The 27,979-nt window shown below is 43.3% G+C and overlaps 1 protein-coding gene across 3 annotated transcripts in view; it reads left to right on the top strand.

The window, feature by feature from the left end:
- Window positions 1-27,979, top strand: part of BICD2 (BICD cargo adaptor 2) — an 80,994-nt gene that overhangs the window by 20,750 nt on the left and 32,265 nt on the right. The gene's annotated exons all lie outside the window — the stretch shown is intronic.

Raw genomic sequence — 27,979 nt, 5'->3', positions numbered from 1 at the left:
CTGTGGACAGGATTTGTGGGTTGCTACGAAACTCTGAGGATGATGAAAGGTTGTGTGTGTGGCCACTGTTGGTGCTTCTGCAAGTTGCAAAACTAGCCTACAGCCATTGACCAGCAGAAAATCATTAGAATCTGCAACTACATACATATGAACACCACATTTCCCTGCTATTCCTAACTGGCAGGTTGACAAATCCTAAATTGTCTGTTATGTGAGATTTGTAGTGAAATGGAAGAATTGTACAACATTTAATTGTCTTGCAAAATATTCTATAGCAGTCTTGCAAGTTCAGCTAGAAAAGATACTAGTCTGCAAGGGAGACGCGGAGATCTAAATAGAGACCATTGTCTGTGGCGCCACACCCCTTTTACTTGTACAGTGGTACCTCAGGTTGAGTACTTAATTCATTCCGGAGGTCCATACTTAACCTGAAACTGTTCTTAACCTGAATCACCACTTTAGCTAATGGGGCCTCCTGCTGTCGCCGCGCCGCTGGAGCCCGATTTCTGTTCTCATCCTGAAGCAAAGTTGTTAACCTGAAGCACTATTTCTGGGTTAGTGGAGTCTGTAACCTGAAGCATATGTAACCTGAAGCGTATGTAACCTGAGGTACCACTGTATTTCTTTTTGATTCAGATTTGTCATGACCAGTGGCTAGTACAATAAAGTTATTTGGACTGGGTTGGATACTAGCCTGCAACCAGTTTTACTAGACTGCTTGTCCATACATAGATACAAGTCATTTGCGCTATATAAGTAGTCCACTCTCCTCCAGTTTGCTTTCTTGGAGCCACTTCTTGTCAAATGTCAAAAGGTAAAGGACCCCTCTGGATGTTAAGTCCAGTCAAAGGTGACTATGGGGTGTGGCGCTCCTCCCGCTCTCAGGCCGATGGAGCCAGCATTTGTCCGCAGACAGCTTTCCGGGTCTTGTGGCCAACATGACTAAACCGCTTCTCGTGCAACGGGACACCATGATGGAAGCCAGAGCACATGGAGACACTGTTTACTTTACCGCCACAGCAGTACCTATTTTTCTATTTGCACTGGTATGCTTTCGAACTGCTAGGTTGGCAGGAGCTGGGACAGAGCAACAGGAGCTCACCCCATTGCGTGGATTTGAACTGCTAACCTTCCGATCAGCAAGCCCAAGACGCTCAGTGGTTTGGACCACAGCGCCACCCGCTCCCCGCACTTCTTGTAACAGGTATGCAGGTGGGTGGCTATAAAACAAAGCCTGTTTCAGAGTGTGCTTAATTGGCCCAGTGAGAAACCCACACATAAAACAAATGGTGTACTGGTTGCTTTGTATTTGCACAAGCATCTAGGGTAGTTCTTTTTGCAATTGCTTTTGCTTTGTTTAACTTTGCTCTGAGATACAAATGGATTATAACTGATCCGAACAAAATGTGGCTTCGTTTTTCTTTTTCTTTTTAACACTGGCAGTAAGTCTGTTAGCATAAAAATTGGTCTGGTGTTGCCTCTGACCTTCCCATTGTTGTGACTTGCAGAAATGTAGAGAAGTATTTGTTCCTTTTCTTTCTTTCTTTCTTTTCCTGCCAGTGTGCTGGACTGCAGCTGGAGTCTGTGTCGTAGAATCTCCTTGTCCTCTAGTATGTCTCCGGCAAAGCTGTCATAATAGAATATGGGGTTCTTAGCGTTTCTGAAATTGCAAGGATGGAGAGGATGCATTGACCCTTCAGCCTCGTCTGCTTATTTTGCTGTAGAGTACTTCTTTATCCCTCTTGTTTCACACCATTTCGGTCATATGCATCCCTCCCCCCACCCCAGCCATATGAAGTCATGGGATACTGTTAAGTCTTGCATTGTGTTTTAAGTGTACTTCATAAAGGAATGCCCTTTTCCACATTCTGTTTCCATTGTTCCTTCTTGCAATGGGGGTCAGCCACTGCCTGTGGCGGCTCACTCTCATTCCCTTTTGCCTCTGGCTTCAAGACTTGCTGAGTGGAGCCACGCTGTCTTAGTTTTGTCATTGCTTTTGTGGGTACTGTACATAATGTTAGCTTTTGTTTGTCAGATACGGGCCTTGCACTTCAGTAAGCACTGAAAGCTTCCATTCACTCAAAGGCATGGAGGCAATCCAGTGTTTGGGTGATTTCCCTCCCCCCCCCCCACTGCATTATAGCACTGCTGAAAGGAGTTAGAGAGCTTTCCATTTGGTGGCGAAGCTCGCCTGAAGAGGCCCAAAGCTAATTGTTTGTCTGTTTAACGAAGACTCCCTCTTTGTTAGCAGCAATCAAAATTCTGAAGCCTTCCCGTTGTTGTAAGGTAGCTTGGCCTTCCTGTACGCACATTGCAGACTGCCCTGATAACACTGGACCGACCAGGATAGTAATAATTGAAATTGTACGTCATTTTTATGGCGTCATTCCGAGGCTGTTGCAGAAATGCTCCGGTGCTCCTGTGGCTTTAAAGACACGATCTGCAAATTGATGGGAATAGTTGGAAGGGAGGCAATGTTGTGAGGCAATGTCTTCGCTTGTGAGGTGAAACAGAAATGTGTTTATTGCAAATGAAAACCTTTCCCTTCTCGACACCATTCCGAGATGTTATTGGTGCACAGTGCACTAAAAAAACCAGGCTGTCATTGTATCTGTGATTACTGTAATAACTCTTGTGGTACCTATAGCTTTCCCCCCTCAAATTCCATCTCTGAATTCAGAGTTCCACTCTTCTGCAAGCACAAAGCAATGTTTCCACATAATAGAATTTCCCCTAGTTGTCTCCATTTTATATTTTTCTGTTGCCTTTTGGGGATCTACTGCTGTGATTTGTTCCCCATTGTGATTTGCCACCCCTAGAGCCTTTGAAAGGGGGGGGGCGGTGTATAAATGTATTTCTATTGTTACACTTTGCATGGAAAAAAGTGACTTCGTTTTGTTCTTCCTTACGCTTGAGGAACAATGGGTCTTGACTTAAAAGTGCTGCAGAATCTTTTATGGTTTGCCTTCAAAAGACACACATGCTGGCCTGAAGTGTGTTTTCTTCCCACACTATATAGAGAACAAGTTAAGTTCAGATGTATACTCAGGAAGCTGCCCTTTCCTCCATTGGATCTACCAGATCATCTCACTCAATGTTGTGTGTCTCTTCTGAGGCAAATACAGTGGTACCTTGGGTTACAGACACTTCAAGGTACAGACGCTTCAGGTTACAGACTCCGCCAACCCAGAAATAGTACCTCAGGTTAAGAACTTTACCTCAGGATGAGAACACAAATCATGCAGCAGCAGCGGGAGGCCCCATTAGGTAAAGAGGTACCTCAGGTTAAGAACAGTTTCAGGTTAAGAACGGATCTCCAGAACGAATTAAGTTCTTAACCCGAGGTACCACTGTACATTGCCAGCTTTGCTACTGAAACACGGAATGGAACCTCCTGGGGCTTCTGTACACGGAATATGTATTGCTCTACCACTGGGCGACAGCCCTGCCCTAGTGATTTTTTTTCTGCCCCTTCTCTGTGTTACTAGTGGGCACTGGCTGTGGTGATGTGGCAGATCTTGCTCCGTGACAACTCTGGTTCACACAGATGAGTGTTGCTATAGTTGCAAGGGTGGATCTCGTAATGAGAAAAGCCAGCACGTGAGAAGAACTTTCAGCTAGCCACTTATCTGATGCAAAATGAGAATTTATCCTTGATATACTCCCAGTGAGCTGGGTTCAAGAGTTTGATTTGCCAGTAGGCCACTTAATGGGCGGGGGGACATAGCTGCCAGTGTGGTTTAGGAGTGTTGGACTAGGGCCCAGGTGACCAGGGTTCAAACTCTCACTGTGCCATGAAGCTCCACTGGTTGATGTTGGGCCAGTCACTGCCTGTCAGCATAATCTACCCCACAGGGTTGTTGTGGGGGTTATATGAGGAGGAGGGGGAACCATCTTGAACTCCTTGGAGAAAAAGATGGCATACAAATGTGATAAATGATTAGGACCTTTGCTCTCTGCAGAAGTGATTTTTTGTATATAGCTGTTCCTTTAGCTTAAGAGACTTTGCTCGTGTGTGTGTGTGTGTGTGTGTGCGCGCATGCATGTTGCCAAATATTAGTGCTGTTTCATGTCTCTAATTTTGAAAGTTTGTGTAGAAGTGGTGTTTTGGCCTGATAACAATGTCTTGCTGCTTACGGGTGGCCCCCAAGTGCTGCTGAGCATGCCCCAAAATGACACACACTGCTAAAGGGGCCATGTTAAAATTCAAGCGCAGCTACGAATTAGAAGCCACAGCTTCCGATTCATTTCTGTCTTTACAAGGCCCTAGAACAGAGATTTGATTCAAATCAGGTATTTTTCTGTTTGACGACAGTGTTTGCCACTGCGGTATGTGGAAATCCATTGTCTGCTATCCCTTGCTTTTACTGAGTGAAAATCCTGCTATGTTTAGTTCCAGTAAGGCATCTGCTTTGTTTTGCTTTCTTTTCTCTTACACCTCAAGCCTCCAGCAGCCTGGGAGTTGTTCCCTGTACAATTTGACAACTTCTCGTGTGTGTGTGTGTGTGTGTGTGTCTTCTCCCCCCACTTTTCCCTTGATTTGCATGCTGATGAATGAGTGGTTTGTGCCTCAAGTGAAATGGGGATGTATATGCAAAACAGCCAGCAGCTGTTCCTAAAGAATCCGAGTTTATTTTCCTCCCTGTGGTGTGCGTCTCCTTGCCTTGTGGACAAGGACTCCATGCTGAATGAGAAATTCAAGTTCTGATAGCAAGAGAGGCTTTATGGATATAGTTCACTTGGTTACTCTTCTTTCCTGGCTCTGTAGTTTAGCCAGCACACAAAGATTCACTGGATAATAGCTCTTCATTGTTGCTGCTGCCTGCCAGCTTCTGTTGCAATTAAGGGGTAATCTTTTCTAAATGGTGCTAAATTAAGCTTAAATCCCTCTCTCATGCCACATTAAGAGGATGAATCCCTGGTTTTCTAAAAAGAGCTTATTGTTTCGGACAGTGAACAATCCAGTAGTCCAACAGTGGTCTTCAATAACTTGTGGTAGAATTCTCAACACACACACACACACACACTCAAGGAAGAATTGCATAGGCAATCAAAAGACTCCACTATCACAAGAGAAATATCTCATTTGTCTCTTGTTTTCAAACTTGGGGGAGGGGAGATTCTACACAACTTGCTATTTAGAATAATAAACTTATCTTCTTGGGTGACATAGATGTGAGCTTCTGTGTAATACATGCCTCATCACATCTAATTTTAACCAAGGGGTTCATTTATCTCGTTGTAAAGGTTGACGACTTGTAGCGTTTGCTGTGGATAGTGTCCTTGGGTGGTATTTAGGTAAGTTTTACTCAGAGTAGACTCATTGAAACTAATGACTGTGACTAAATTAGGTCCAGGAATTTCAGGTTTGCTCTGAGCAAAGCTTAGTTGAATACCACCCCACGAATCCTTGCCATCTGGCTCAAAGCTCATCTGCCCACCCCTCTTGGTCAGCCTGCTGGAATCCACTCCCTCACCTGTGGATGAGTGATAATGGTGGTGGTGGTGGTGGGGTCTTGGTCAACCCTAAGTTGGCCTGCCAACCTACTTATTTTTCCTAATGGCACATGCAGTGGTAAATGGGAGAGCGGTTATATTAAGGATTGGTCAGTAAATGAATGGCCACCTTGTAGGTTAAAAATAAAGCTGCTAGTGTACAATTTCTGTGCACTTTGATTTGTTCTAATGGATACGACACACAAGCAGCTAATCTCAATCGAAGCTAATAATATTTTATTTGGACGCATTTTGACAGGTTCCAAAAGAAGGCCACTGGACTACTGTTCCTAATGCAAGTCTGATGGCCTCTGCCATTCAAGTATTGCAGTGTTAATGTTGCTAATGTTTTAGGATGGGCTCCAGTTGGCAGCAGAAACAGCTTTTCCAAACTGCTGAGCATTCATCAAGGGTAGTTAATGTGGTACCCTCCAGTTGTTGGACTACAACTCCCATCACCCCTAACCACTGATCATGCTGACTGAGGCTGTTGGGAGTTGTAGTGCAACACCTGCAGGCCGCCATGTTGGCTATCCTAGGTATACACGGATGAGATATTGTACTGAGCAGAAATGGAGGGACGCTTGGAAATGTGCCCCACTGGCAATGTGAGGGTGCTATGAAAGGATCAGCTTACAGAGTACTTGTAATGCAGATCCAGGGAGCGTTGCTTAGTCTCAACAGACTTTGTGATATTGTTATGTAGCCAAATCAGATTGGAAATTGTGATTGCATCCTTTCCAATGCATGGTCTTTGATTTATTGTGATCTCTTTCCAGAAACGAGGAGTCCTGGTTTTTTTTTTTTTAAAAAGCAACACACACATACACACACTGCCAAATCAACTGCCAGTTTGGTGGAGCACAGCCAGAACAAATTTTAATTGAGAGGGGAATATTTCAACAACACCCGACATCAACACACACTACTCTCCAACAGACAAGGGAGAACATTGGCTTTGCTTTGCTACTACAAAGCAAAATACGGTTAATGCTGGGAAGTGAGGTGGAATTACTATGGAAAAGGGGTATGGGCATAGCCAGGATTTATTTTAGGGGGGAGGCAGGCTTTTTGTGTATGAGGGGGGTGGACAGAACCAAGAGATCTGTGATGCAATTGGTCAGTTAGTTAAGTATTTCTGTTTATTTACTTGATTCAGGGGGGGCAGCTGTCCCCTTGACGCCCCCACAACTACGCCCATGAAAAGGGGAGAGGGATGGTGGATGCATCTCTGAGATCGGCTTCCAAGTTGCAGAATGTACCGTATTTTTCGCTCTATAAGACGCACCAGACCACAAGACGCACCTAGTTTTTGGAGGAGGAAAACAAGAAAACAAATATTCTGAATCTCAGAAGCCAGAACAGCAAGAGGGATCGCTGCACAGTGAAAGCAGCAATCCCTCTTGCTGTTCTGGCTTCTGGGATAGCTGCGCAGCCTCCATTCGCTCCAGAAGACCCACACAAATTTCCCCTTACTTTTTAGGAGGGAAAAAGTGAGTCTTATAGAGCAAAAAATACGGTAGTTTACAGGGAGCTGTCTTTATGGCTGTACCAGTAATAATAATACTGACACAGAAACTCTCCACCGTCTGGATTATGAACGGACACTCAGCATTCAGATATAGATGATATCAAGCTGTCTTTCAGTCTAAATTTTTAGCATTCACGAGTTGCAGCTATATCTTGATAACACTTACTGTCTGGCCTAACTGGAAAATGAAATGCTTTCTGAGAAGGTGGCAGGAGGTGTGTTGGAATCAATAACCCTCGGGCTGTGTTTGTGTGTGTGTGTAATCGGTCTAGTGCTCCTATAGTCAATTAAAACAAAATAGACACAGGCTTTTTATTAGATGTGCAGACCAGCAGGCAATGAGGTCCTTGGCTGAATGCTGGGGGTCCTGGGTAAATTTAATTATAAGAAGTTTTCAATTAGTTGCTGCCATCTGTGACAAAAACCTAGTTGAACTGCTTGTAGCTGGAGATAATACATTAGCAATCTCTCACCATTATGCTCTGCAGCCCATTCTGAAGAACGGACTTGAAAGGCTGGCGTGCCAACAGCTATGCATCAGATTTAGGTCACGGTTGCAGTAGGGCAGCATGTTGTTAAGTAGCTTAGGCGAAAAAGGTAGCTTTTGATTTACAACTGTTTATAAAAACATGGGCTAATACTGCTGAGCAAGAAGTACAGAAGCAAACTAATGAGCATGGACATTGTTTAACTTTCTTTGATTTCCCTAGAACGGTATAGCTCTGCTTTAGTGCTGCCTGCCTGCAATAATGGAAAATAAATGGTTTTTTAAAAAGGGTTTTTAAAAAAGAGAAACAAAGGAGATCTGAAGCCACCCTTTTGAAAGTGAGCCCCATTCCTGGTGATAGTTATGGTTCATATTATACTTGAAGAGTGACACAAATGAGGGGTAATGCAAACCATGGTTTATCCCCCCTTATAAGCCAGTGATTGAAACAATGGTTTGAAGTGATTTTGCAAGCTGTGGTCAGAAAGGATCCTCGTTTGCCTTTTTCAACTTTGCATCAGTACACGTAAAACAGAGGGAAATTGTTCCGAAGAGGGAATAAATTAAGTGGAGGGGAGGGGAATAAGTGTGCCCCAAACTAGTTTCTGTTTTGCAAAACATCATTTATAAGGATCCAATGTTTTATCTGTAGTAGGTTGTAGTCTGATTAAAATTAGGGAGCCCTTTTAAGTACACCATTGACATGAAAGCATTGTGTTAGTGTTGCACAAGTGCAGAAAATTTTAGAATCTTACTATAGATGGCCAATACCCATGCATGCTACAGAAAGATAGGGAACAATGTCCATTGTATCTGGAATGAATGTAACATTACATGTAGTACTTAATGCTGTCCAGCAAATAATAGAATTGAAAGTCATACACACTAGCAAAGGTGCAGAATTCCTCCTCTAGGCTTGTGGAACATGAGGATTTGATACCTTAGCTCCATTATCTTGGAGAGCATGCCTGCAAATGCTACTAAATCTGATTTTAAGCTCTGCTCATGTTGTTTGACGTGATGGCTTCCTGTAGGGAACGACTTCCAAAGTAGGCAATAAAACAATATTTACTCACAGCTGACTGCAATAAGGAGTTTATTTTTAGCCACCTTCACCACAGAAAAAAAAACAATAATCAGGTTTAGATAAGGCTTTTAAAACTTGGACTGTTTCCCTTGGTTCATTTTCCATTTATGTTTTTGTAACTGATTCCACCCCCACCCCCACCCCAGTGAGTGATAATCCTAAACAATTATTTATACACTGTCTAAAATCCTAATTCTGTGGGGCAGGTCTGATTTGATTTCAAGGTTGGTCTGTTTTTCAGTGGCCTTATATTCAGTGGCCATATATTTTGTGTATGTCTTTATAATTTGGATATTCTATCAGTAAAGCTTTGAGTCTCCAAGTATCTTAATCAGTTTGTTGTTACTGAAGGTTGTCAGTGTCACATAAATTGTGTGACTCTTTTATGACCATGTACCTTCCAGGAAACTGACCGAGCATGTGCCGGGTAATTGCATATAACACATAACTGTGGCAGATGTATTGGGACTGGCCAGTGTCATACAACAGGACGTAAGGTCATTGCTACCTGGACCATATGGTTGCTCTGCATATCCCATTGTAGCCAAGACTGCAGCTGCCTTGCTTTTGTTGTATGCTCTGCCACAGCTTGTGACTGTATTTTGTACACAGGCAAGGGATAAGTGGCCACTCTAGAATGAAGTACACTGGAAACATAATCCAGCACAAATTAGCTTTTCTTAACGATGATGAGGATGATGACAATAATAAGAAAACATTATGATTAATTTATTAATAATTTATTAATCAACTTCTACACAACCATCTCAAGGCAATGTACAATTAAAATAGCAAAAGAATATTTAAAAACACAACAAAATCAGATACACGTAAAACTCAATCAATATAAAAAGCAGATACTCATGGCAAGGACCCATTTATCCAGCTGGGAAAGCCTATCAGAACAAATTTTTCTTTAACCGTTTCTGGAAAGTGCCTTCCCTGCTGAAGACATTCCCACAGTGGAATTGCATTCACAAATTTGTGGGAACCTTAAGTTGTTTGAAATCTTCCAGTTGTGAAGATGATCCTAGACGTAATGAGTTGGTGGCTGGTTCTGATCCTTTCTGGCATGGACAAAAATATATTGGGAGCATGAGGGCCAGACCCTGTGGAAAATTTGGGCACATAGCTGCCCTATCCTGCTTCCTGCTCTGTGCTGCTCAGCTATGTCAAGAGTTCTTTTTTGCTGTGTTAACTGCTTGACCCAATGTTCAATATTTTCAGCTCACATCTGAAAGTTTGTATTTCCCATTTTTTGAGCAGCTTCGCCGTTTCGTAGCAAGAATAAGTAAAGCAATACACTTTAATATCTTGAGGTTAATTCAAGTTGTGCCATACTGCTACATTGTCTGATATTTGCTCTGCAGTTGAAGCTTCCTCTGAGCAAAATCTGTCCATTGTGCTCATTGAAATCTATGTAGCAGCTTTGATTACCATTTTCCTGTGTGCAGAGAGAGCACAGTTTAGGCATTATTCATAGAAGATGACTTCACTGTTGCATCAGCACTGCCTTCAAACCCTGGCAAAAAGCACTTTTGTGTTTACAGAAGCAAAATGGCATCAAATTAGGGCAGTGAAAGAGAAGCTGCGTTTATTGCGACTTCTTATGCTAAGGCCTCACAGGAAGCTCATAGATCTTGTTTCTTAAATGCAAAGGTGATCTGAGAACTGCCTCTTTATCAAACATCTACTGTATAGAAGTTTATACCAGGGTGGGCATCTGTGCAATGTAAGAAGCTGTTGGGACTGATGGTAAAAACATTCCTTTTTAATATACAAACTGATCTTTTGAAAGAGAGAAAAAACCCTACACTGCTGAATATCAGCCTTGTGCTGTAAAAATTCCAACTCCCAAGCAATTAGAAGGGTAATAGCAGCAGGGCATCTTCTCCACAGCAGGTGAATAGTTTTGCTGAACTGTAATAACTTCAAAATTGCATACCAGGCTTTCTGACCTGAATCATTAGTCTCTGTTCTAAGAGCATGACAGACCTCTTGTTCAGCAGATGTAGCTTTTTAAAAAATAATTAGCATCACCTTTGATAGCTGCGTTGTGCCATTGCCTTGTTTTAAGGCTTGGTTTAGCCTGCAAAATGGATCCCTGTTCTTCAGCTAACTGTAAAGCTAAGTCTGGAAAACAGGAACTTGGTTCTATTTTTAAACACAGTGCAGGCCACTTGCTGTTGTTTTTGGACAGGTACCAAAATATGGCAGTTCCCACTGGCACAATGATATTAGAAAGAGCTGAAATGTTGAGACACTGAAACATTTAGATGTGAATGGGAGGTAAGAATTTCAGTTCAGGTTATTGTGTGGTTTCACCTGCTGGACTTCAGGTTTGATGCTTCTCCCCCCCCCCCCTTAACTTGCCTTTTACTGTGCTCCAGGTTCCCTTTTTATGTCTCCATCATTGCCAGACATTAATATCTAGTACATATAGCCCTCCGTAGTTATGATTGCTCAACCTTTTTCCTGGCTGCATATGAAAGGCAAGGCAGAACATCCTTATCTGTCCTCTACAATACTGTACAGATAGACCAGCATCAGCTGTATAGGAAGAAGAATCTGTGGAGGCAGCCAAGAGGATTTTCAAAGGTAGTTCTTTAAAGAAAAGGGAAAGAACTTGACCAGCTGTAGAAAAGGGTACAGAGAGAGTGTACCGATATATGTTAATGCTGGAAAGATGCCTCTGCATTCTCCTGTTAGGCATAAAACTGCTGACATTTCTCTTTTCCTGTCCAACATTGTTCTGTATTTCCCCGTAACCCTTCCTATTGTTGTTCCATATCATTAATAAATCCTTTTGACTTGCGATTTTGTGTTTGGTTATTGCACAAAGCACAGAGATCATCTGAGGAAATCTGGGATGTCTGCATTTTCATAGATATTTCCGAAGGCTCTGTGTTTGGAACACGAGCAATTTCCTTTTGGAGAAGCAAGGTTGATAAAGACCCCATTGGAGGCCTACTTGTGCAACTTTTTCTTGCCTCGCCCGAGAGCCAGGATTCTGACCTCAGCTGCCTCAAGGGGGGGCATCGTATGTGCTATCAATGGGACCAACCAGGACATCAAGCATGAGAGGGATGCATGAGACTTGCAGTAACAGACATGGGTTTCCGAACCTACTTGGATGAAGAGACAATCTGCGTCAGAACAGAATAGCCAAAGGCCTATCTAGTCTGACTCTAGCACCCTGTTCTCATAGTGGCCAACCAGATACCTATGCGAAACCTGCAAGCAGGACCTGACAGCATTTTGCTCTCCTGCAGTTTTTAGCAACTTGTGTTCAGAATGATTTCCTTGGTTTTCCCCTGTTGGTTTTCCCCTGCAAAAAGCATTTTTGACATGACAGCTTAAAAATAGCCATCTGCTATTAAGTAATGTCATATGATCCTATGATTTCCTTCTGCTTGGATGGTTAAAAAAAAAAATCTAAAGGAGTCCTCCTGGGCAAAAATCAGGACATATGAAAGAAACTACTCCTTCCTGTTTTCCATTTTGTAACTAAATGTTGGCACTGCTTATTCCTTGGAGACCTCTGACCAAATATATCTCCAGAGAGAATTATCCATTTTGTTTTGTTTTGTTTGGAATGACCTTGACTCGCTGTTGACCAGTGACATCACCATCAGGAAGGCTTTGTAATGCAGGCTGCAAGTTCCTTCACACAGATGCTCTAGATATGAGTAGCATTTAAATGGATTGCTTTTTAGTCATGTTTCTCAGCCTCCCAGTCAGTTTGGCACCAGTATAGGATGTCTGTGGCACCTGGAGCCTGCCTGTGGCATGAAATGGAAGCTGGCAAAATGCCTTGGGTAGCTCCAGAAGGGGGAGGCTGGATGGGAAGAAGTAAGAAAGCATTTGCAGGATCAGAACAGCCAGGGAAACGAAGCAAAGAGGTCACAGGCTGAAGCCAGGTAGGGGAGAGTAGCTGAAGGAAGAGCTGAAGACCGAAAAAGGAAGAAGACAGAGAAGGGACAGAAGGAGAACTGAAAAAGAGAACTGACACAGGCCAGCATTAGGGATGTGGGGTGAGAAGAGTGAATAGACAAAAATGCAGAGAGCAGAGGTGCAAGAGAACATGGCTGGAGCAGTGTCAGTTGGGGATTGACACCCACACCCAGTACAGGAGAGAGCTGGGCTGGGGGGCAGGTGATATCCAAGGGGGTTGTGGAACTGGGGAGGGGCTTAAGTACAGAGGCACCTCGGGTTAAGTACTTAATTCGTTCCGGAGGTCCATTCTTAACCTGAAACTGTTCTTAACCTGAAGCACCACTTTAGCTAATGGGGCCGCCGCAGCACGATTAATGTTCTCATCCTGAATCAAAGTTCTTAACCCGAGGTACTATTTCTGGGTTAGCGGAGTCTGTAACCTGAAGCGTATGTAACCTGAAGTGTATGTAACCCAAGGTACCACTGTATTGGTTAGTTTCCTGGCACATTATGATGGTTCAGAAAAACAGATGTGGGGGGGGGATGGGACATTATCAGTCAGATGGGTGGGGGTATAAGTAATAAATTATTATTATTAACATTTCCCAAAAAACCTCAAAATTGCTATTCAGTGCAGCCTTTACCATCCCTTTAATTCCGCTGCCCCTGCTTCGGAAAGAACCAAAAAAATCTAATTACAGTCAGCAAAATTATTTGGGGAACCTTTAATTTTTCTCCTCCTCTGCAACTATTTTGCCATGTTCTCTGAAGATCTCTGGCTGTCGGCCTGTTTTTAAGCCACTTAAAAACAGCTCAAGCAGCTGTTGGTTTAGCAGTTTACTCCCAAACAATCTTTGAGCTCCCCAGGATAGCATTTTTTTCATTGTGAGTAATGTGGTTGTGGGCAGCCAGTCAGTCCTGTCGAAGGGCCATCAAGATGATTTCCTTCCCTTCAACCTCTCTCCTGCCTCTTCTGGCCTCCTGAGAGCAGGGCATAAGGAGGCACCATGGCTTGCAGCGGGAAAAAGAGGAGCTGAAAAGATGCCACGCTAAATGCCCAAGTGTGTTTTGGCATGGAGGGCTCACTTGGCATGTGTGTGACAAGGATCTTATTTCCAAGGCTGTGAATAACGATTACAGCCTCAACTGTGTGTAACAAAACCAAATTGCCACTCCAGTGGGGCAAACAGTGTTTGATTTCCTGTTTCCTGGTCAAAAGAGTTCACTTTGTTCAAAGAGGAAAAAATAAATGCTGACAAATGAAGCACCCTCCTTGCTGTGACTAATGTCCTTTGGCTCTTGATGCCATGTAATTAATCGTAGGATCACATAATTTCTCACTTTGGGGAATGTGGCTGATTTATGCAGTGTTTGTAAAATGTTTCAAACACAGAACTGAGGCCTAACATCGAAGCTTGCACTAACTTTTTTTGGGGACAGCTCCATGCAAGCAATCTGTATGTGCCTGAAAAAACAGCAAAATATCCACTGGCACCTTAAAAGACTTAACACCTGTGAGACTAGACATCCAGTGTGGTGTAGTGGTTAGTGTGTAGTACTAGGACCTGGAAAACCAGGGTTCCAATCCCCACTTTGCTATGAAACTCACTGGGTGACATTGGACTAACCATGGCCTCTAAGCTTAACCTACCTCACAGGATTTGTTGTGGGGATTAAATGAGGAGGGAGAGGACCATGCACACTAGGTTGAGCTCCTTGCAATAAGTAGTACATTTAATATAGCATAAATCATGGGTAGGCAAACTAAGGCCCGGGGGCCGGATCCGGCCCAATTGCCTTCTCAATCTGGCCCATGGACGGTCCGGGAATCAGCATGTTTTTACATGAGTAGAATGTGTGCTTTTATTTAAAATGCATCTCGGGGTTATTTGTGGGACATAGGAATTCATTCACCCCCCCCATATACTCCGGCCCCCCACAAGGTCTGAGGGACAGTGGACCGGACCCCTGCTGAAAAAGTTTTCTGACCCCTGAATGTACTCCAGTTTAAGGCTACCCTCTAGCAAATTTGCCTGACTAGTTTGCAAGAGAAATAAGACCACCCAGTCAAAAGAATGAAGAGAATCACATTGGTATTGGGGAAACCATCTCAATAACTGAAACGGACAACACCCTAGAAGATGATTCCAACCAGTTTGAACAACAACAACAAAAACTTTCTAAAAAAACCAATAAGGATGGTGACAGGGAATTCTGTAACTTGGGTGCCATCACTGAGGCCCCATCTATGCCAGACATTTAAAGCAGTATCATACCACTTTATGTGGTCCTGGGAACTGCAGTTTGTTAAGGGTGCTGAGAGTGCCTAGGACCCACCCCCATTTCCCTCAAAAAGCTACAGTTCCCAGAAGAGGGCTTGTTTGTTAAACCACTCTGGAAGTTGTCCCTCTGTGAGCGGAACAGGAGTTTCAGAACCCTTAACAAACCACAGTTCCCTGGGTTCTTTTGGGGAAGCCATGACTTTTTAAAGTGATATGATAAAGCTTTAAATGCATACTGGAGATGGGCACTGAGAGAAGGCCTTTGGTCTCAAAAGCAATGATTGGAGCACTGTCAGTTGAGGGAACTCAGATTTCAAAATTCAAACACTTGCTCAAATGACTGTTCAATAATCCAACCAGAACTGCAGAACTACATTTAATAATTACAGGGTTGGTTAGAGGAAGGGAGGGTAAGGGTAGGACATATATTACTTTGCGTGATGATGAACACAGGTTATACTTTGCTATCACGTGGAAGCTGCTTTACATTACTCCCATGTGCAAGTTGTTCTAGTATAGGAAACCATTTGCCAGCAGCAGATCATCCTGAGGTCAAGGCAGTTTTCTTTATGCCAAAGGAGCTATGTTGATTTGGGGCATTTGCTGTGGTGCTTAGGAATTCTCTATATTTGTACCTTTGAAGCGTAAAGGTAAAGGGACCCCTGACCATTAGGTCCAGTCGCGGACAACTCTGGGGTTGCGATGCTCATCTTGCTTTACTGGCCAAGGGAGTCGGCGTTTGTCCGCATACAGCTTCTGGGTCATGTGGCCAGCATGACTAAGCTGCTGCTGGCGCACCAGAGCAGCGCACGGAAACGCCATTCACCTTCCCGCCAGAGCGGAACCTATTTACGTATCTACTTGCACTGTGTGCTTTCGAACTGTTAGGTTGGCAGGAGCAGGGACCAAGCAACGGGAGTTCACCCCGTCGCTGGGATTCGAACCACCAACCTTCTGATCAGCCAGCCCTAGTGATTTAACCCACAGTGCCACCCGCGTCCCTCACAGGTCAAACTAGCTGTGACATGGGTTGATTTTTGAGGGTTGCCTCTTTGTGGTGGTTTTTAACTTTTAGACCAGCTTTACTGCCTTTTTCAGAAGCGGTCTGGTAAATGTTCAAGGGTTGGGTTGGGGGCTTTTAAAAAAACAAAACAAAAACTTTGAAAACATTGGCTGTGGCTGAATTCTTACGGCCTTTCGCAACCCAAAGATGTTCTCTTTTCATTCTGGTCACTTAGAATTTCTGAAGTTTCTTATACATGCACATCTAATATAGTCCTTTGGAAAATGGAGCAGAGAGCAAGACCATGCCCCCCCCCCCCGCCCTCTGATCTTGTTTGGATTCTCTAGAAGATGAAAATGAAACTGAGGCTCAGCAGGGACAGTTTAATGTGCTAATATTCCTTAGTGCCCATTTCTGAATCCAGCTAATAAGGGTCATGTTTCGGGATTGCTGGATTCCTTTCTTATTCTTCACCCTTAAAGAAGACGTTCGCTCAAGGCCTATTCACTTAACAAGGGCAATGGGGAGCTCCTCTCAATAAGACTGCTTTATTTTTAATGCTTCGTCCTGCTTTCTGCACCAGCACTTTCTCTTGGGGTGCTTCTTTCCTTGACTGAATTACAATAAATGTCTTTTAGCGGCATATATTGTAATCACGTGTCCATGCCCGTTAGCTTCCAAACACAGCATTATTGTCAAGGGCGGATGCTGTACATGGCAATGTAAATGTAATGGGGAGAATCCAGCCTGCCTTGAAACGCGCCTTGTGAATGGGCGAAAGCAGCAATTAATGTCTCAATGTTGGTTCATCTGTTGAGTACAATTAGCTTCATCTATCAGCCTTTCACTTCAGAGAAAAGGGCAGTGTGGCATTTATTAAAGGACGGCCTTGTTCTGCTTGACATTTCAGAGCCACATGTCACTGGGTGTCTCAGCTGGAGGAATGGGTGAGACTGGGGGACACAGCAATGTATTTGTGGGACTTGGGTTGAAACTGGCAGTGCCTTGGAGATGTGGAAGCAAATGTAGACCCTCTGCTTTAGAAGGGGCTCCCAAGTGTGAATGCTTTCCCTCTTTTTTGCTTTCTAGGGAAAAGTTGCTAGACAGACATCTCGCCCCCTCCCTACCACCCAGCAGAGCTGCTCCATGGGCTATTAGTGATGCCCCTTCTCACACTTCCAGCAGAAGTGTTTAATTGGAGCCTGCTGTGAGGAGAGCTCTGATTCCAGGAGGCCTGCAGTGTGATAAAGGTTACATCATTTCACTGCCACTGTGGATTGTGATAACATGTTGAGCTCTTTTTACCCCCTCCTCCTCCTCTACACACACACACACACACACACACACACACACACACACCACTTTATCTTCTTTATGATGACACACACAGGGAAGGAGGGTGACATAGGATAGTGCTGTTGCTTTTCAGTGCAGCAGATATTTCGGATGGTGCAGCCTCCATCAGGTGGGGCAATTTGGGGCGGTTCATACAAATGCATTCTGTTAAAATGGCAAATTTGCAGACAAGCGGAAGTGGTGTTTGAGATAGCCTCTTGAGGGAGTTGGGGGAGGGCCGCAGCAAAGTCATAGAGCATTTGCTTTGGATGCAGAGTCTGTGGTGTTCATTGGCAGCCTAGATCTTCTTCAGTTGCCTAAAGCATGCCTCATGGAAGACACACTCTCTCTTTCTCGGTGTGGGAGGAAAAGTGCTTGGCTCTGCAAATTGGGAAGAAGTAGGGTAGAGAACAAAATGTTTTATTAGGCTCTTAAGTGCATACATGGTGTTATTTTGGCACTGCTTAGATTACTAGTGGCCTTGGGTTTAGCTGCTGGGGACATAGACAGTATCTTCATCCTTAATTCCTGGATCACCTTCCAGGCTTCCCCACTGGGCATTTTATGTGGATTTACTTCAGGTATTCCCTGTTCTCATGCTGTCTGAAGGTGTATCTAAGCCTACACTTAAATCCACATGCTTTACAGGAGATCACAAAAAAGAGAGAAAGAAAAGCAGGCGGTTTTTCTCCAAGCTTTTCCTGTGGAACCAGCACCTTCTCTCATTGAATACAAAGTTTTACTGTTTCTGCATAAGCCAGCAGGTCTTTGCACATAAAGGGAAAACAAGCCACTTGAGCACAATGCCTGTGGCACCTAATACACTAGCATATTCAAATACAGATTCTCCAGTCATGTAGGTGGAATCCTAAGGGCTTTTTGATACACAGTACAGCTGCAAACTTGGATTCAAGACCAAGTTCACACTTGGAGGGCTGCACTCTGATGAACATACCTGTCGATGACAAGTATAAAAAGGCCCTAATGTAGATGTATTTTTGTTGATGAACTGATAGCCCTGATATTGAATGATTGGAATGTGATATTCATCATCCTCTAGGTGGTATAATCTGGAGTGAGAAACCTCAGGCCAAATGCAGTCTTCCAGATTTCTCTATTTAATCCTCAGGACTCTTCCTCTGGCTCCGCCCCTTCTCAGGCTACAGCCCTCACCAGTCTTGCCCTCCTCAAGTAGTACTGCATCCTGGAACTACAATGATTAGTAATAGTAATTTATTATTTATACCCTGCCCATCTGGCTGGGATTCCCCAGCCACTCTGGGTGGCTTCCAACAAAATATTAAAATACAATAGTCCTCTGACACAAAACCCCACATATATTAAGTAAAATAGAAACATCGCCACCCAACCCAACCCCACTCACCTTTCCCCCCTCCACCTTCTCTTCCTAATGTCTCAACAAATGAAACTGATCTGTAGAAAATGTTACTTGAAAAAAAGAGAGAGAGAGAGACATTGCACATACTTTTGTAAACATGAGAAAAGCCTGCTTGATCAGGCCAGTGTCTCGTCTAGTCCAGCTTCCTGTTGTCACTGTGGCCAACTAGATGCCCATGGGAAGCCCCCAAACAGGACTTGAGCACAACAGCCAGCACACAGGACTTGACTAATGCTCAGCATTTCAGGAATTGTATACACATGTGTGCAGAAGTAATCCTCATTCAGTTTAATCCCGTGCACAACTTTTTTTTGAGATGAAGCTGCCACATTTAGCACAGTGGGGTCTTCTTTGAGTAAGCATGATTGCTGCTTTATCCTTGTACCATTTTGTAATCGGAAAAAAAACTTTAAATGAACTTACTTTTTTAAAGAAAACCAACACCACCGTATTCTGATAATTTTTGCTGAGGAGGAATGTTTGGATGTGAGTTTTCAGCTGGAGGTATTAGAATATGCATATGCAGGGCGTACACTAAAGCCTGATTTAACAGCTTGAGATGATTCTTCTTCTGGATGTTACTGTGCCATCCCCAGATTAGTCTTCAGTTTATAGAGATTCGTGTCATCGCCATGCTGCTGACCAGTGTTTGACCCCATAGCTATATCATCCTCTTTATACATGAACCTCAATCCTTCTGTTCTTTTGAGAGGGTTACAGCAAGGTTTCAAAGAATCACGCTCGCTGGAAACAAATATGTAAAAGTCAGAATTGGCTAGAATTATTATTCTCCTGGGGTAACTGCTTCCTAATTACTTAATTATTGGGGCGGGTGCATAAGAAGGGGGAGGGGAGAGGGAACGGAACCATTTTTTAAAAAAACCTGTTATAATAATCCCAAACTGAAGACATGAATCTGAACTCAAATTAATTTCGGATCTGGATTTGGGCTGGGGGAATGACCTTTGTATTTTTAATCTATTTCTGGGATTCACTCAAATCCTGATCTTGCCAAGATTACAATTTATATTTTCCGATAGGCTTGAAATCTGTATTTTAACCAATTAAACTGCATTGCAATGGCAAGCCTGAAAGCTTACCAAGAACAAAGGGTTAAAGACTAAGGGTGATATTCAACTGAGTTTGTGGTGAGATGGGGCTAGGTTTATGTCTTTGTGTCACAGTTCCTAGGGCAGCGGCTATTTATTTTTATTTTATTTTTTGCGAGGGGAGGGGTTAGTTGCGGTGGAGGATAGTAACGCTGAATAATTTCGGAACTCTTGCCCTGTAATGCTGCAGGCCTGCTTGGCTTGAGTTGTCTGGTTTATTAACCTTAACAAATCATGTGGAGGCTGCTATGAATTATGCAGGACAGCCTGACCCATTTGCTGGCAAATCTGTTTGCAGGGCAAGGCAGGTCACGTGCGGTCTGTGGGATTGCATTGGCAAATAAAAGCTTTCTAGCCTCAGAGGTGCTCAGTGCACCCTTTGCCTTAACAGTACATCTATTGTTCAGCCATTAGGAAGTAATTGGTTTTTTTTGGGGGGGGAGCGAGGGGAATGCTGGAAATATGCCATGCCAGAATTCTGTAAAGCCTTCCAGGTGTGATCTGGTCAGGTGACATGTCTGCCGTCAAGCAGTGGCTCAAAATGCCTGGTTTTGGTGTCAGTGTAGCTGCTTAGAACAAGAGAAATTGCTCTGGAGAGAGGGCGGGTGGCGTAGCCTGCAAATTTTAAGTCAGTGCAGTCACAAGTACTGTCAGAGATAGTTTAGGGAGATGGAGGGGCCTGGAAAGAGTGTACCAGACCATCTGTCTCCTAGGGTCTCCACGTGTGTAAGGGGGCAGGGAGGAATTACTGCAGCTCTGTGCATTCATTGTAAAACAAAACGTGTATGTGTATGTCTGTCTCCCATCTCCCCCAGCACCCTCCGTGCAACAGTGGCGGAAGATCACCCTGTGCTAACTACAATGAAAGGCGGCGTTATTTCTTTATGGATTCTTTGAATAAAATGGATGTGTCTTGAGTTCTTTGGCCTCTAATTATTGCACTAATAAGTGGAACGGGATGGCTCAGGAGACTGACTGTTCTTTCGAGCCAGATCCTTTTGCCTTTAGTCAGCTGGGACCAAAAGCAATTACTCGTTGATGGATGGCTAGTGGCCCGTGTGTGCACATTCAATGGCTTCGGGGAAGTTGCTTGCAGACAGATGTCCGCACTGCAACAAACTCTGGGGATTAAATTCAGCCGCAGTCTGACCGTCTGGGGCTGGCTCTATTTGGGTCTGGAGCATTGCCAGAAAAGCACAGCAAGCCCAAGTGACCTAATGATATGGCCTCTTCTTTTCCAATGCATTGTACAATCAGAAAACCCGGGAATCCCATTTCCCACACCCCACCCCTTCAATACTTTGTATATAAAACATTAATAAAGTTCAACCAGAAAGTAATGTTACATTATAATATATTTGTGCCAGGAGCATTGGAAATAGGTTCCTTGTATACATCCTGCCTCTTGAAGCTCCAAGTAGGACTGGATAGGACATTTGAGATACGCTCAGTACGAGGAATTCAGAGAACACTTGTTTCTGTTCTCTATTCTCCTGTCTCTACCTCCAGTTTATTTTCTACCCTGCTGCCTTCCATTCTTTCTTCTCATTCCCTCTGTCTCTTCTCATGGTTGGCATTTTCTCCGTAATCCTGCATCATGTTTTTGTTTCAAGCTGGTTCCAACCTGAAGTTGTGTAGGCAGTTGGTGTGTATAGCAAAGTACAGTGGTACCTCGAGTTACAAACACTCCGCTAACCTGGATGTAGTACCTCGGGTTAAGAAATTAGCCCCAGGATGAGAACAGAAATTGTGCAGTGGTGGTGTGGCAGCAGCGGGAGGCCCTATTAGCTAAAGTGGTGCCTCAGGTTAAGAACAGTTTCAGAATGAAATTAAGTTCTTAACCAGAGGTACCACTGTACAGGTACATTTCCCAGGTGTGTTCTTCATTAGCTTGCCATAGGGAGCTTCAGAATGGCAGTGGTGGATCAAGGGTAGGTATATGGCCTCACATTCTATGAAGCTCATGCTGTGGTGATGCCATTTTATGAACTTCACTGCACATTCACTGTGTAACCACTTAGTGTGGCATATAAATACAATGAAATACAAATAAATAAAGAATGCAGACAAGGCGAGGCTAGCCTTTTGCCCTTCATTTAGTGTTCTCAGCCATTTTAGAGAACTTTAAAAATTATTCTGGATTTTTTTGGGGAGTGGGGAACGAGCAGCTTAGAGGGAAACGTTCAGAAAATGTTGAGTGCAGAAAGTCCTTCTGTATAATTGCGACGTCTTGTCTGCTTTATGTCAGAGGCGTTGTTGCCTGACTGCATGAATAAAAGTAAGTCAGCTTCAGATTTAAAAGGTGTGGCTGCTCTTTGCCTCCTGGTGACATTAGTTAAAAAGACACATGATGTGACCATCAGCGCAGTCAGCACTTCTCTGCCCTAAGATGGGGAAATTCTGACGTATTGTGCATCAGCTTTGCCTGATGTAATCAGGAGTGGCAGGAAAGGGATGTGATTTGGCTGTGGTCACACCTTTCAGGTAACATCCAGTTTGGCCCACATCTATATAGTGTATTATTTATTTGGAAGATTTATAACCCATCCTTTAATCCAGATGATCCTCAAAGTGGTTTTCACAGGATCTCTAATAATATACACACCCCAAACCCATATAGCTCAACAGCCCTTCTTTTCCTGGTCAACAGATGGGGTCAGAGTGTGCCTCTCTTCAACTCTGCGGTGCAAGGGGAGATTGTAGTTAAAGCTGAGTTTCTTTTGACATGGGGGAGAAGGCAGCAAATGCTCTGCTGCAGGTATTTTCTTCCTGGCTGATGGATAGGGAAAGGGTAGTCTTTCCTTGCTGTGATGTTCTTCCTGGGAGGCAGGGGGTGCAACCACTGGAAAACCTTGTTCCCCTATCTTAGCCCAGAATGTGCTGTCTTTCTGTTCTGCAGATCCACAGCAATTTATTTATGCCTTAAGAACAATTACCTCCCATGCCTTAGTTATTCAAATATCATTATGATCTACATTCACAGTGTCACCTCCGTCAGCGTGTATAATGAACTCTGAATGTTCATTATATGCCTCCATGTGTTGAGGAACTGATTGCTAATTGTATTTATTTAATAAAGATCAGAGACAGCTCCCACTTTTTTGCAAGGTGGGCATTCTCCTTTAATTTGTAAAATCCACTTCTCTTCTTGTTTAATGCCCTGGATTTTTTTAAAATGAATATATTGATGGGGGAAGCAACGAAGGGGAATAGAAACAGATTCAAAATGCCAGCAATGATATTACCAGATCAAGAGAGAGGCAGTGTCATCTTCTTAGTGTGCTACTCTGAGTTTAATCTGTGAATTATTTTTCCCTCCTGACACGCAGCATAATGGAGAAGATAAATTTGCATATTGCTAGCTCCACCTGACTACTAGTCCTGTCAAGAAACACATCAATAATGATGCACAAGGTCACAGCAGGATGCATAAAGTATTCCTAATCAGGCCATAATTGCTGTGCTGGAAAACTTATTAAAATAATATAGTAGGAGGTATGCAAATTGCTTACTCCCCCCAAACCCCTCCCTACTAAACACCAGCTACTAAAATGTTCTTTAATTGCTATACTGTTTTTTATCATGTTGCCTATACACAGTATTTAAGTTTGTGTTGGCCTCCCCATGGTTCTTGCAGATGAATAACCAGCGGTTCCAAATTGGCAACTTATTTTGTTTGCAAAGTTAAATTTGCTCGCTTGAAAACACACCTTAGCATTTAAAATATTTCATCCTAAGGCTCCACTGGTATGGTTAAAATTACAATGGCAGCAGAACTGCTTGCTCAGCAGGTGTAAGAGAATCACAGGCAGCTTTTGAACAAAGAGATCAAAACTGGGCATCAGCACTTGCCCCCTCATGGTGTGAAAATGCATCTATGGTAGCAGCACCCCAAAACTACCATTGTTTTGTATAGATGATATAATCACGGGTCCCCCATCACCACAATTGTACTAGGCTACAGTTCAGAATATTCTCCTCTGGTCAGATCAGTGTGTGTTTGTGTGTGTGTATAGGGGACTAGAGGATGAGCTGCACAGTTGGCTGCCTGACCATTTTATCACCTGCCTCAGTGCTAGAACTGATGGATGCACAGTTCACTGTTGAGATGCAGAAGATCAAAACAGGGCATAATGTGTGTATGACTAGAGTCTTTTTCAAGCATTAATTTTCACCCTGAGGCCAAGCAAGGTGAAAGGGGCTATGGGCTGTGTATGGGCATGGTGTCTCCCTTAGCAATCAGCCCTTTAAAATCAAGGGAGAAGTCATAAACCGCAGGGAAGGCTGCAGAAGTTAATGCTTAACATAGTAATAGTGGCAGTGGGGGCAGAGGCAAGGCAGTGCTACTTTGGGGGTGAAGCCAAATACATGACCCCACAGCCATTTTCACCCTGCTTGTCTTCTACATGCACCTAATGTGTAAAGAGGCCTTAGGGGAGGCAGACTTTTGGTATGCAGTGATTTCTGGAAGACCCCTGCAGAGTACAAACAGCATAATGGCAAACTGATTAGAGGGCTTCTGTTCTACTAAGCAGTGCATAACTTTTGTAAAATAAAATAATAAAAGAAAGAATTGATGGTTAACTTAGTTCTAGCTATAAAAAAAACCTGAGCATGTGGGAAGGCATTTGGTCTGAACGAAAGATGTGCATCTGTGGCCATTGGACTTATGAAGCTTTTGATATGCAAGCTGACAAGTTAGGAGTTTCGGAGCAATGGGAATGTTTTTTGTTTACACCTGCCCTGTGTGCAGCAGCGCAGACCTTTTAAAAAATGACATAAATCTACATGTTCAACTTGTTGTGTGCTCTTGCATGTGCAGTTTAACAGAATCATATTGTGTGACGAACAGTTACCTTTGTGGCACAGGAAACAAGAGGTGTCAAAATCCATAATAGCTTCATGGGGAAAATATCGACTGTGTAACCTGAGATCAATTTTGCACTTTATTCAAACGTTCAGAAATGTCAATAAAAAATTAACGGTTGGGGTTTTCTGTTTTGTTTTTGCCTTGTTTCTTTAATTGCAAGGAGAAATGTTGAGGTGGCTGTACAGCAAATGCATTTGAAAGGAAGAATGCCTTGCTGAAAGGTCTGAGAGTGTAAACTGCCATGGCAACAATTCTTTACAAGTTCAAATGGGTCGATAGGAATGAGAAAAGAAAGTCCTTATGATAAGCATCTGATTTATGAGCTTAAAAGGAAAGGCAAAGGTTCAGTCAGCATGATATCTTAAGAACTGAGACCCCAGGTGCCACCGTGGGAGGCAGAAATCCTTTATATTGTATATTTATAACAAAACCAGACCTTTTCATAAAATGCGTTGGATTTGGAAGCAGTCTCTCCCCCCCCCCAAATATAGCTAGCATTTCACGAATTTGAAGAGGCCCAACCAGGAAAAGGCATGCTGCAAAGACCTTAAAAATAAAAACAGCCAGTTGTGTAATAACAAATGCAAATTGTGTGTGTGTGTGTGTGTCTAATAGTGAGTTTTAACTCATATACCTCAATAATAGGAAGGTGCATAGTATTTGCATGTGTGTGTGTGTGTTGTAAGGTAAAGGTAAAGGTACGACCTTCTGATCAGCAAGTCCTAGGCTCTTTGATTTAACCCACAGCGCCACCCACATCCCAGGCAGGTGTGTGTTGTACTAAGCAGAAAAAATTGTCATTTCCAAAGTCTTTTATGGCAAAGTACCGTATTTTTCGCCCTATAGGACGCACCGGCCCATAGGACATACCTAGTTTTTTTGGGGGGGGGGAATAAAGAAAAAAAATTATTTCCCCCCCCCCAGCTGCGGCTTCAGCGCGCTCCGGGCAGCAGGCTGCTATCCCAGGCGGGCTCCCCAGGCTTGCTGATAGCTTCCTGAAGCCTGAAGAGCAAGAGGGGTTGGCGCGCACCGACCCCTCTCACTCTCCAAGCTTCAGCGAAAGCCTGCATTCGCCCCATAGGACGCACACAGATTTCCCCTTCATTTTTGGAGGGGAAAAAGTGCGTCCTATAGGGCGAAAAATACTGTACTTACCGTATAGGGACGCGGATAGCACTGTGGGTTCAACCACAGAGCCTAGGACTTGCCGATCAGAAGGTCATCGGTTTGAATCCCCGTGATGGGGTGAGCTCGCATTGCTTGGTCCCTGCTCCTACCAACCTAGCAGTTTGAAAGCATGTCAAAGTGCAAGTAGATAAATAGGTACCACTCTGGCAGGAAGGTAAACAGTGTTTCCATGCACTGCTATGGTTCGCCAGAAGCGGCTTAGTCATGCTGGCCACATGACCTGGAAGCTGTACGCCGACTCCCTCGGCCAGTAAAGCGAGATGAGTACCGCAACCCCAGAGTCGGTCATGACTGGACCTAATGGTCAGGGGTTCCTTTACCTTTTACTTACCGTATATATCAAGGACTTGTTCAAGAAGTACTTTTGCTTCCTCAACAAAAGCTGAAAATTTGCAAGCTTCATCCACTTTGGGAATGTTCCTGTGCCTAGAAATTTTATTTGCTTCTGATGAAAAGAGGAAAAGTTACACAGATTTTAGATTACCCATAAGGGCGAATAGGAAACATAGGTTTATGCAGAGTGACCTGAAACACAAATTGAAGATTGAAGCAAACAGAGTACATAATGACTCAGAAACAGGTAAAACAAGTCCCGATACGGACAACAATTTACAATGTGATTGATTTTGATATTAGAAATTGATTTGTGTGTTGAGGGGGGGGATTATAAGTTTTTGTTAACTTGGCCACACTTTTTTGTAGATTCTTATTTCAGTTATATTGGTTTGCTAACACCCTAACATACATAGAGATCTCAGTCATTTTAAGCTGCTGTGTGCAGTTGAAACTCATTTTACAGTAACTTGCGCAGATGGCATGTTACTTTCTGTCTGAAATGTGACGCATTTTAATTTCCCTAAGGACTGTTGTGTGAACCTGGCCAGAATTTCCTCAATGGGTATTTGTCTCTGGTTTCTCTAATTTGCTTATCTGAAATCAGATTCAATCTGATAGGAGCAATGAGTGGGTGGCTTGCATACAAGATGGCACAGACATGTTCAATCATATGCTTCAGTCCTGTTTGTTCAATAATTACCGTATCAGCGAATGCTTCCTATCTAATATGCTGAAGTAATGAAATTCTGAGGCCTACGTCTTGCATGTAGGAAATAAATTTCCTCCTGTGATGACAGATACGGTCTGAACGGCTAGGACATAAATGGCCAATGGAAAATTGATAGATCATTAAACAGGGAGCAGTGTTTGGAGAAGGAGGAGAGATCCTGGGTTGCCCTTGACCAGGTTGAAAATGCAGCATTCGTACCAGCAATCTTTATATGAAATGAAAGAAAGAATTGGCATGTTGAACATACTAATTCACTTGAAAGACTCAAATCTATCTTGGAAGGCAGTAGTTGCAAAGACATATTGTAGTTCAAAGACAGCATTCATTTCAGCTCTTACACATCAGTCCATCTGTCAGGTGGATCCCGACGAGAATATGGCTCCTTAAAATGGTAGGACAATTTGCCTTTATAAATACAGTGGTACCTTGGGTTACAGACGCTTCAGGTTACATATGCTTCAGGTTACAGACTCCGCTAACCCAGAAATAGAGCTTCAGGTTAAGAACTTTGCTTCAGGATGAGAACAGAAATCGTGCTCCGACGGCATGGCAGCAGCGGGAGGCCCCATTAGCTAAAGTGGTGCTTCAGGTTAAGAACAGTTTCAGGTTAAGAACGGACCTCCAGAATGAATTAAGTATATAACCAGAGGTACCACTGTATATTAAAATTATTTGAGCTCTCTGAAGAACTAATTGCAGGTGTCTGATAACACACAAAGAGGTAAATTGAAACACATCTTGGAGCAGATTCCAACTTGATCATGGGGAGAAAAATAGCTTGTTAGCAATGAAGTTGTAAAAGAAAAAAAAAATCCCAACAAATTTACAGTAGCACATGTGAACCGTATGTATAGATTTGGTTTAACAATAAGAGTTCCTAATCATTTTACATCTATAGTAAAAATAATTGCTGTTGGTAATGGGGCAGGACTCTGTGAGCAACTAGAATTGTAAGAACTGTTTTGCATATTAATCATAGGATTCTTTGATCACCAACTATGTGCTTTATGCATGGCCAGTATGCTTCAATGTGTACTTTATGTTTCTGGTGGGTGGCCACCCATGTATCACAGCCCAATGTTTTTCATGTTAGCCTTTTGATTGGTGTTCTTCAGAGCAATTGATCCAATTTATTTGAAGTATATTAAGGTAATCTAGGGAAGCTTCTAGTTCAAAATAAGTGCTGGGCT

The sequence above is a fragment of the Podarcis melisellensis genome, assembly GCF_964234715.1.
Source record: "Podarcis melisellensis genome assembly, chromosome: 2".
In the NCBI taxonomy this organism is placed as follows: Eukaryota; Metazoa; Chordata; class Lepidosauria; order Squamata; family Lacertidae; genus Podarcis; species Podarcis melisellensis.
This window is presented reverse-complemented; position numbering and strand designations above follow the sequence as displayed.